The sequence below is a fragment of the Lynx canadensis genome, chromosome B1 (genome assembly GCF_007474595.2).
Source record: "Lynx canadensis isolate LIC74 chromosome B1, mLynCan4.pri.v2, whole genome shotgun sequence".
NCBI classification, from domain to species: Eukaryota; Metazoa; Chordata; class Mammalia; order Carnivora; family Felidae; genus Lynx; species Lynx canadensis.
In genome coordinates this window covers 159,904,862-159,914,043 of record NC_044306.2, presented here as the reverse complement: position 1 = coordinate 159,914,043, position 9,182 = coordinate 159,904,862, and the positions used below count along the sequence as shown (strand labels likewise).

At 37.3% G+C, this 9,182-nt stretch overlaps 1 non-coding gene across 1 annotated transcript; it reads right to left on the bottom strand.

Annotated features, from left to right (window-relative positions):
- Window positions 1-8,809: 8,809 nt before the first annotated feature.
- Window positions 8,810-8,912, bottom strand: LOC115513181. Its single transcript, XR_003968602.1, has one exon. It is a non-coding gene; the product is annotated as a U6 spliceosomal RNA (small nuclear RNA).
- Window positions 8,913-9,182: the final 270 nt, after the last annotated feature.

The window sequence follows — 9,182 nt, the reverse complement described above, 5'->3', positions numbered from 1 at the left end:
GAAGACAGAGAGAACGTATTCAGTTCTACACAAACAAAACTTGTCTGCCTAAGGACACGTAGAATCTTAGAAACACAATGCAAAAGGACTTGGTAGACAGTTTCCTGGTTGGGGGCAATTTTATGTGTTTGCCTGTACAGATTTCTTCAGTACCTCCAACACCTATCCCCTTCAAAATCAAATGGGATGTACTCTCAAGCACTTGCAAATTATTTTTCAACAAGCCAGAGCTGGAGCATTAAAAATGGTGAATAGCTGTAAATCCCAGAGAAACAGCATATGGGTAAAATTGCAGATATTTATGCAGTAGTTTTGGTCCCAAACATCCCCATTTCTCAAGACATTTGAATATTTTTGGTTTACAAAATACTTACACTTGTTTTTTTAATGTTAGAAGTGTCTACATTTTTATAACTCCTACTAAGGTATCTTATGTTCATTACTGTCTCCATAAAAGCTAGTGATTTGGTGGCAGTGCTGCACTTTATGAGCTGTCATGGGATGTGCTACATATTATGTTAAGGCGAGGAGGGAGAAGATGACAAACAAATCATAAAGTTGTTCGTTTTCCTAGACAATTTTACATCTGCTTACCTCATTTTTTAACGTTTTTAAATGATCTGTATGTTTGGCGAAGTAAAATGTTTGTGTTGCTTTTTCATGCTTGGTGCAATTAAGGACTTTGTTCTTACGAAAAACATACATTTTACAGTTGTGGGCTTTGTTTTGGTTTTGCTTTTATTTTTGTTTTTCAACCAAACAGTGAAGAGGAGATTTGGATGTTCAGTTTGTTTATGCCATTAACAAAGTGAGTCATTTCTGAGTCTCTTTCTTTGTTGTTAAGGGAAAATAATAGTAAATTCTGTGGGTCCAGGTACAGAATGGACTCCAAGATATAGGAGAATGTGGCAAAGTTATTTATATTTACCAAATTGTCTATGTGGTGTTTGAGTTACTGCTGGAGTGTAGTTCTCATTATAAATTAATATATTGATATTTTAGTTTTCCAATCAATTTATGGAAGTTTGTTTAATGCAGCATAATCCCACTTGAACCTGATTGCTTTTGGGGTAATTTGGTACAAAGATAAAGGTGCATTTTATGTACATGTAAAGCTGAATCTAAAGACTTAGATTTAATTGCGTAAGTATTCTAAGCTTTTGCACATAAATGATCACCATAATCAAAATTAAAAAAATGATAAATTGGGATAAAATATTTGTAATGAATATGATGGCTAAATGATTAATGGCCTCAGTGTATCAAGAGGTCTTAAAAATTGATAAGAAAAACTTTTAAGTCACAATAGAAAAAAGAACAAAGGACATGAATAGGCAATTCATAAAAGAAAAAAATTAATGGCTGGTAAGAATAAAAAAGTCAAATTTCGTTAGTAATCAAAGCAATATGAGCTAAAATCAAACACCATTCCTCTTGATCAAATTGGCAAGATCTAAAAAGATAAAATTTAATTCCTAATCATTTATTCACTACAAATGGCTGCCCTAGCACCCTTAGGATGGCCCTGAGATTTTAGAAGCTATGCCATTATAGCACACGGTCATTTTCTTCCTGGGCAATGCAACAATGGGGATTGATTCCAAGCTCTGGATTCAGGCACTCCCAGGTTAGATTCCCAGTACTCCCTTTTAAGTTTGACCTTGAAGAGGCTGCCAGTTTCTTAAACCTTCTGAGCTTCTGTAAAGATGTGGATAATGCCTAATTTGTAAGGTTTTTGTGAAGAGGCAGTGACGCTAGTAATGCTTCTAGAAAAAATGCTTCTAGAAAAAGCTCTTCTATCATTTTAGACTATTTTCTAGTTTTAAACCCAAAATTTTGAAATTTGTATTTTGTGATATAAAAGACTTGACCCTTCAGAATATGTGTTAGATGCAAATATTGGGCAGGAACTGTCTTAATCAATACATCCCAGGCTGCTTTGTGCTGTGAGATAATAGATGGTGTGACTCTGTGTGTCACTTGCTTCTATATAACAGGGAGCTTTTTTTTTTTAAAGGTAATAGACAACTTGGAACTTTTTTATTTCCACCAAACTCCATACTGGTTGCAGCATGGAACATAAAGTTTATGTAGAACAGAGTGAGACAGAAAGAGGCATCATGCAAAAAAGAGAAAATCTATTCCCTGGGTACCAGGCCTATTCCCCTAGAGGGAATTTTACAGAGTATACACAGGAGGAGAATCCAATCTATTTCACAGATGTCTACAGTAAGAGGTCAGGAATGAGTCTCTCTCTAGAATGAGGGAACTGCAGTTGATGAAACTACTGTATTTAAAACGTGAGCACTGAACAACTGAGGAGCAAAGACTGAGAGAAATGTTGTAATACTGCTAAGCAGCCTATGCATGTGGTGGTGGAAGAGCTTGGCGCACTGAACAAGAAGACTTGGGCAAGACCAAGTCAGAAAAGCAAATGACAGCCTCTGCCAGAAAGAGGTTTCTCTAATTGTGCAGTGGTGAGCAATTGAAATTAACAATTAACAAGATGGGTATAGTTTACTCTGTATATGTGTAGCCTTCGTATCTCCCAGTCTCCTCTGTATTCTGCCTGAGAAGTACCAGGACTTTAGGTCTCCTTCATCCAAAATGCATATTCGCCCTTATTTTTGGGAATCTTTACAGAATGGCAGTCAGTTGACTAAAGTAGCTAGCTAGCATTAGCTTTTCTTCATAAGCTTCTTCTCCAGTGCTGGCTCCCAATAGTCCATACCTGCTACTGGCAGACTCTTTGGAGAGGCACTTCTTCTGGCACTGATGTCATGAGAATCCAATGTCCACATGGAGGGGTACATTTCTGGAGCACCAGAATTAAGCTGGGTCCTAGCAGAGGTGGGGCAAAGAGCCTCTTCAGCTCTACTCATCCAGGTCCCTGAAGTCTATCTACTTGTGCCCAGACAATCGAAAACCTGCCCAGGGGACCACAATGGACAATGCCCAACTCTGGTCAAAGTATCTTCCCTGTCTTCCTTTATGGTTTTCTCCATCAAATCATTCCCTCTCCTCTCCTGAATATAACCATTTATTTCCCTCTCCCCTTCTCCCAGTGTGGCTCTGCAGGAGACCAGTGATATGGCCTGTGAGTGAGAGTGTGATCTACAACCCAGATGCTTACCCAGCTAGTTCAAAGCCTACTTAAGTTAACTCTTAGGAAGAGTCTTCATTCACTGCCCAGTGTAAGAAGCAACCATCCTCAATGTCTGTTTGTTCTTATAAAGTTTTCAGGAAAAGAATCAGCTTCCCAATGGAAAAAACTGAATAAACTCAAAATTAAAAGGAACATTCTGCTTCCTGGAGCTTGCTAACCAGTTTGGCAGGTCCTTACCCCTTCCAGCAAGGGCTGAGCAAAGCTTATTTTGGTCTGGGTGTGCCTCACATTCTCTATGCTTCTGAATAGGTTATGCTTTCTGATGCTCCGTTTTATCAGCTTATAATTTTCCTCGGATAACAGCAAGCAATTTCTCATTTCCTTCCTCCTTTGATGTATGATCTTTCAAATATTCATAGATGTTTTCCCTGCCTTTTTTGTTGTGAACCTGGGGTATTTATCTTCAGTTCTTCAGTCATATCAGTTTTGCTATTCTGAGTTCTTACCCAAATGTATGGTACTTGGATGTTTCTAGAGTCTGGCTCCCAGAGTGGAATAAGAATGTAGAAGATTTTGGCCAAATGGCCTTGTGCCTTGTAGCCATAGACAATGATGTCCGCTGGACTGGGCCCTTTTTCATCTCTCTGAACCTCAGTTCAGGTTTTCCTGTTCTTCCTATTCCAGAAGGAGCATAATTATGGCACCTAAGGGAAGGGAACTAATCTTTTTGTTTTTTTTTTAAGGGTGGAGTGAAAACATTAAATTTAGGAAGCTCTCTGTCCTGTTTTGAGCAGAGTGAGGTTCAGGTGCAGGTGTCACGGGAGTGAGAAAACAGATGTGCATGGAGCTGGCTCCATAGCCTTAGATAAGTGGCTTAAAGTCTCTGAGCTCAGTTCTCTTATCTGTAGAATGCCAATAATTTTGAGGCTGAATTGAGATGTTTGAAGAAGGCTCTGATCATTTGGAACATACAGTAGGCTTGAAATAACAAAGAGAGATTGCTGCTATTATGTATCTTGGAACTAAAGAAACCTAGTTATATTCTACCTCTGCGACTTACTAGCCATGTGACCTTCTGTCAGGGGACAGCAAGCTTTCTGTAAAAGGCAAGAGAGTAAATATTTTATGCCCTACAGGCCACATCGTCTCTGTTGGAACTTATTTGATTCTGCCATTGTAGTGAAGCAGCTGTAGTCTATATAGAAACAAATGGGCATGATTGTGTTCCAGTAAAACTTTATTTGTATGGGCCATACTTCGCTGGTCCTCATCTTAGATCAATACTACATTTCTCTAACTTTGAGTCTCTTCCCCCACCCATCCCCCCCACCACCCCCCTACGAATTGGGTTGGTGTGTATTTCAAAGAGGTATAGTACTTGACATATAATAGGTGTTCAATAAATTGTAGTTGTTAATATAATAATAATTATTATTAACATTAGAAAGTCGGGACCCATATAGTGTAATGGTATATATTTTTAATTTAATGTGATTACAGTTAAGGAAAAAGGCTTCAGTTAGGTTCCTTCCCCCACCCCACCCCCATACTTGGTTAATTTATTATTATTATTTTTAAATATTTATTTATTTATTTATTTTGAGAGAGAGTGCACAAGCACTAGTAGGGGAGGGGAAAGAGAAGGTGGGGGGGGAGAGAGAGAGACGGGGAGAGAGAGAGAGAGAGAGAGAGAGAGAGAGAGAGAGAGAGAAAGCGAATGAATCCCAAGCAGGCTCCATGCTGTCAGTGCAGAGCCAGACTCGGGCTTGATCCCGACCTTGAGATCATGACCTGAGCTAAAATCAAGAGTCAGACACTTAACAGGCTGAGTCACCCCAGGCACCCTGTTCATTTATTTTAGTAAGGAAGTATTGTATCTGGCAGAATCCTCATAGCCAAAGAGTTCCTTTCAGTAAAATGATGTGACTCCCTTTAAAGATTGGTCAGTTCCTAATTACCCTAGGGTATTTTCATAGGAAAAAAAACCCCACATGGTTTTATTTGTGAAATGGAATTAAATTGTCATGTTGAATAATATTTCCACTGATCAACTCAGATAAATTTTCTTTTTTTCTTTCCTTTTTTCTTTTGGAGAGAGTGTGAGCATGGGAGAGGGGCAGAAGGAGAGAGAGAGAGAGAATCTTAAACGGGCACCATGTTCAGGATGGAGCCTGACACGGGCTTGATCCCACAACCCTGGGATCATGACCTGAGCCAAAATCAAGAGTGTGATGCTCAACTGAATGAGCCACATGTTTCTTTTTTCTTTTTTGTTTAAATTTTAATTCCAGTGTTGTTAACATACAGTGTTATATTCATTTCAGGTACACCAGATAGTGATTCAAATATTTCATGTATTATTCATTGCTCATCAAGATAAGTGTACTCTTAACTCCTTCACCTATTTCACGCATCCTCTCACCCACCTTTCCTCTGTTTGTTTGTTCTGTATAGTTAAGAGTCTGTGTTTTTGGTTTGTCTCTTTCTTTTTTTCCCCCCTTTATTCATTTGTTTTGTTTCTTAAACTCCACATGTGAATGAAATCAAAATGGTATTTGTCTTTATCTGACTGGTTTATTTTGCTTAGCATCATACCCTCTAGATTCATCTGTGTCGTTGCAAATGGCAAAATTTCATTCTTTTTTTATGGCTAAATAATATTCCATTACACACAGACACATGCACACACACACCACTTCTTTTTTTTTTTTAATGTATTGTTAGATTCAGTCTGCCTAATATTTTGTTGAGGATTTCTGCATCTATGTTCATCAGAGATTTTGCCCTATAGTTCTCTCTCTCCCTCTCTCTCTTTTTTTTGTTGTGTGTTTATATGGTTTTGGAATCAGGGTAATGGTGGCCTCAGAATGAATTTGGGAGTTTTTCTTCCTCTTCTATTTTTGGAAAAGTTTGAGAAGAATAAGTATTAACTCTTCTATAAATATTTGGTAGAATTCATCTGTGAAGCCATGTGGTCCTGGACTTTTGATTGTTGGGAGCTTTTTTCTTATTGATTTGATTTCATTGCTAGTAATCGATCTGTTCAAATTTTGTTTCTTCCTGCTTATTTGACAAGTTATATGTTTCTAGAAATTTATCCATTACTTCTAGGTTGTCCAGTTAGTTAGCATATACTTTTTCATAATATTATCTTTTAAAATCCTTTGTATTTCTGTGGTGTTGGTTGTTATTATTTTTCCTTTTTTTATTTCTGATTTTGTTTGAGTCCTCTCTGTATCTTTTTTTTTTTAGTGGTTGATCCCTTCAGAGAACCAGCTCCTGGTTTCATTGAGCTGTCCTATTGTTTTTTTAGTTTCTGTGTCACCTATTTCTGCTGTAATCATTATTATTTCTTTCCTTCTTCTAGATTTGAGTTTTGTTTGTTCTTCTTTTTTCAGCTCCTTTAGATGTGAGGTTAGGTTGTTTATTTGAGATTTTTCTTGCTTCTTGAGCTAGTAAGTTTGTATTGCTATAAACATCCCTCCTAGAACCAATTTTGCTGCATGTGAAAAATTTTTGGATCATTGTGTTTTCAGTTTTATTTGTTTACATGGACTTTTTAATTTCTTCTTTATTTCTTGATTGGCTTATTCACTGTTTAGTAGCATGTTATTTAACCTCCATGTATTTGTATTCTTTCCAGATTTTGTCTTATGTTGGATTTCTAGTTTCATTGTGTTGTGGTCAGAAAAAAGGCACGGTGTAACTTGATCTTTTTGAAATTGTTGAGACTTTTTTATGACCTAATATGTGCTCTATTCTGGAGAATGTTCCATGTGCACTTGAAAAGCATGCACATTCTGCTGTTTTGGGATGGAATATTGTGAATGTGTTTGTTAAATTCATCTGGTCCAGTGTGTCATTCAAAGCCACTGTTTCCTTGTTGATATTTTGTTTAGATGATCTGTCCATTGATGTAAGCTGGGTGTTAAAGTTCCCTACTATTGTCACATTACTATCGATTAGTTCCTTTATGTTTGTTATTAGCTGCCTTTTGTATTTGGGTGCTTTCATATTGGGTGCATAAATATTTACAATTGTTATGTCTTCTTCTTGGACTGTCTCCTTAGTGATTATACAGTGTCCTTCTTTGTCTCTTGTTGCAGTCTTCATTTTAAAGTTGACTTTGTCTGCTGTAAGCATTGCTACCCTGGCTTTCTTTTCACATCCATTTGTATGATAAATATTTCTTTATCCTGTCACTTTCAATCTGCATGTGTCATTAGGTCTGAAGTGAGTCTCTTGTAGGCAGCTGTATATGGGTCTTACTTTTCTTTTTTTTTTTAATCCATTCCATCACCTTCTGTCTTTGGATGGGGGGATTTAGTCCATTCACATTCAAAGTAATTACTGATAGGTATGTATTTTTTGCCATTTTGTGTGTGATTTTTGGTTCATCTTTGTTTCTTTCTTCCCGTGCTCTCTTCTCTCACCGTAAGTTGGCGTTCTTTAGTGATATACTTGTATTCCTTTCTCTTTCTCTTTTGCATATCTATTACTGGTTTTGGATTTGTTGTTACTGTTAGGTTTGTATATACCATCTTCTGCGTATAGCAGTCTGTCTGAAGGTGATGGTTACTTAAGTCTGAACCCATTCTTTACTCCTCTCTTCCCCTCGTTTTGGTTTATGGTGTCATAATTTACCTCTTTTTGCTTTGTCAGTCCCTTGAGTGAATTTACAAATATACTTATTATTACTGCTTTTGAGCTTTTTACTTTTCTTACTTTTACTTATGGTCTTTCCTTTACACTCACAGAGTCCCCTTTAACATTTCTTGCAGGGCTGGTTTAGTGGACATGAACTCCTTTAACTTTTGTTTGTCTAGGCAACTCTTTATCTCTCCTCTATTCTGAATGATAGTCTTGCTGGATAAAGTGCTCTTGTTTGCAGATTTTTCCATTTCAGCGAGTTGAATATATCATGCCTCTCCCTTTTTGCTTGCTAAGTTTCTGTTGAAAAATCTGCTGATAGGTTTATGGGGTTTTCCTTGTATGGGAACTGTTTTCTTTTCTCTTGCTTCTTTTAAAATTCATTCTTTGTCACTGCTTTTTGCCATTTTGATTACTATGTGTCTTGGTGTGGAACTCCTTGGGTTGATTTTGTTGGGAGATCTCTATGTTTCCTGTATCTGAATTTATGTTTTCTTTCCCAAATTTGGGAAGTTTTTAGCCTTTATTTCTTCAAATAAATTTTCTGTCCCCTTTTCTCTTTCTTATTGTTCTGGGATTCCTATAATGTGAGTGTTATTATGCTTGATGGAGTCACTAAGACCCCTAAATCTAGTCTCATTTTGCCTGATTTTTTTCCCCCTCACCTACTCAGCTTGCTTACCTCCCATTAATCCATCTTCCAGGCCACTGATTCGTTCTTCTGCCTCTTCTAGCCTGTTCTTTTTTCCTTCTAGTGTTTTTTAAATTTCATTGTGTTCTTTATCTCTGATTGGTTCTTTTTTTTTTTTTTTTATCTTTGTTAAGGGTGTCACTGATGTCCTCCACTCTTTTCTCAAGTCCAATGAGTATCTTTATGATTATTACTTTAAATTGTCTGTCAGGCATATTACTTATTTCCATTTCACTTAGGTCTCTTGGTCTGATTTTGTCCTGTTTTTTTCATTTGTGACATATTCCTCCATTTCCTCATTTTGTCTAACTCTCTGTGTCTGTTTATATGTGTTAGGAAAGTCAGATGCATCACTTGCTCTTAAAAATATGGGATGCTTCATGTATTTGTGTGTCATCCTTCTCCAGGGGCCATACTACTTTTCTTCATATGGTTCCAAGTTTTTAGTATACATGTGGCTGAAGTGAGTGTTTTAGTTCCTTTAAAAAAAAATTTTTTTTAATGTTTTACTTATTTTTGAGACAGAGAGAGACAGAGTATGAGCAGGGGAGGGGCAGAGAAAGAGAGGGAGACACAGAATCCGAAGTAGGCTCCAGGCTCTGAGCTGTCAGCTCAGAGCCCAATGCAGGGCTTGAACTCACAAATTGCGAGATCATGACCTGTGCTGAAGTTGGTCACCCAACCAACTGAGCCACCTAGGCACCCCTAGTTCCTTTTTTGAATTTGCCTTATATA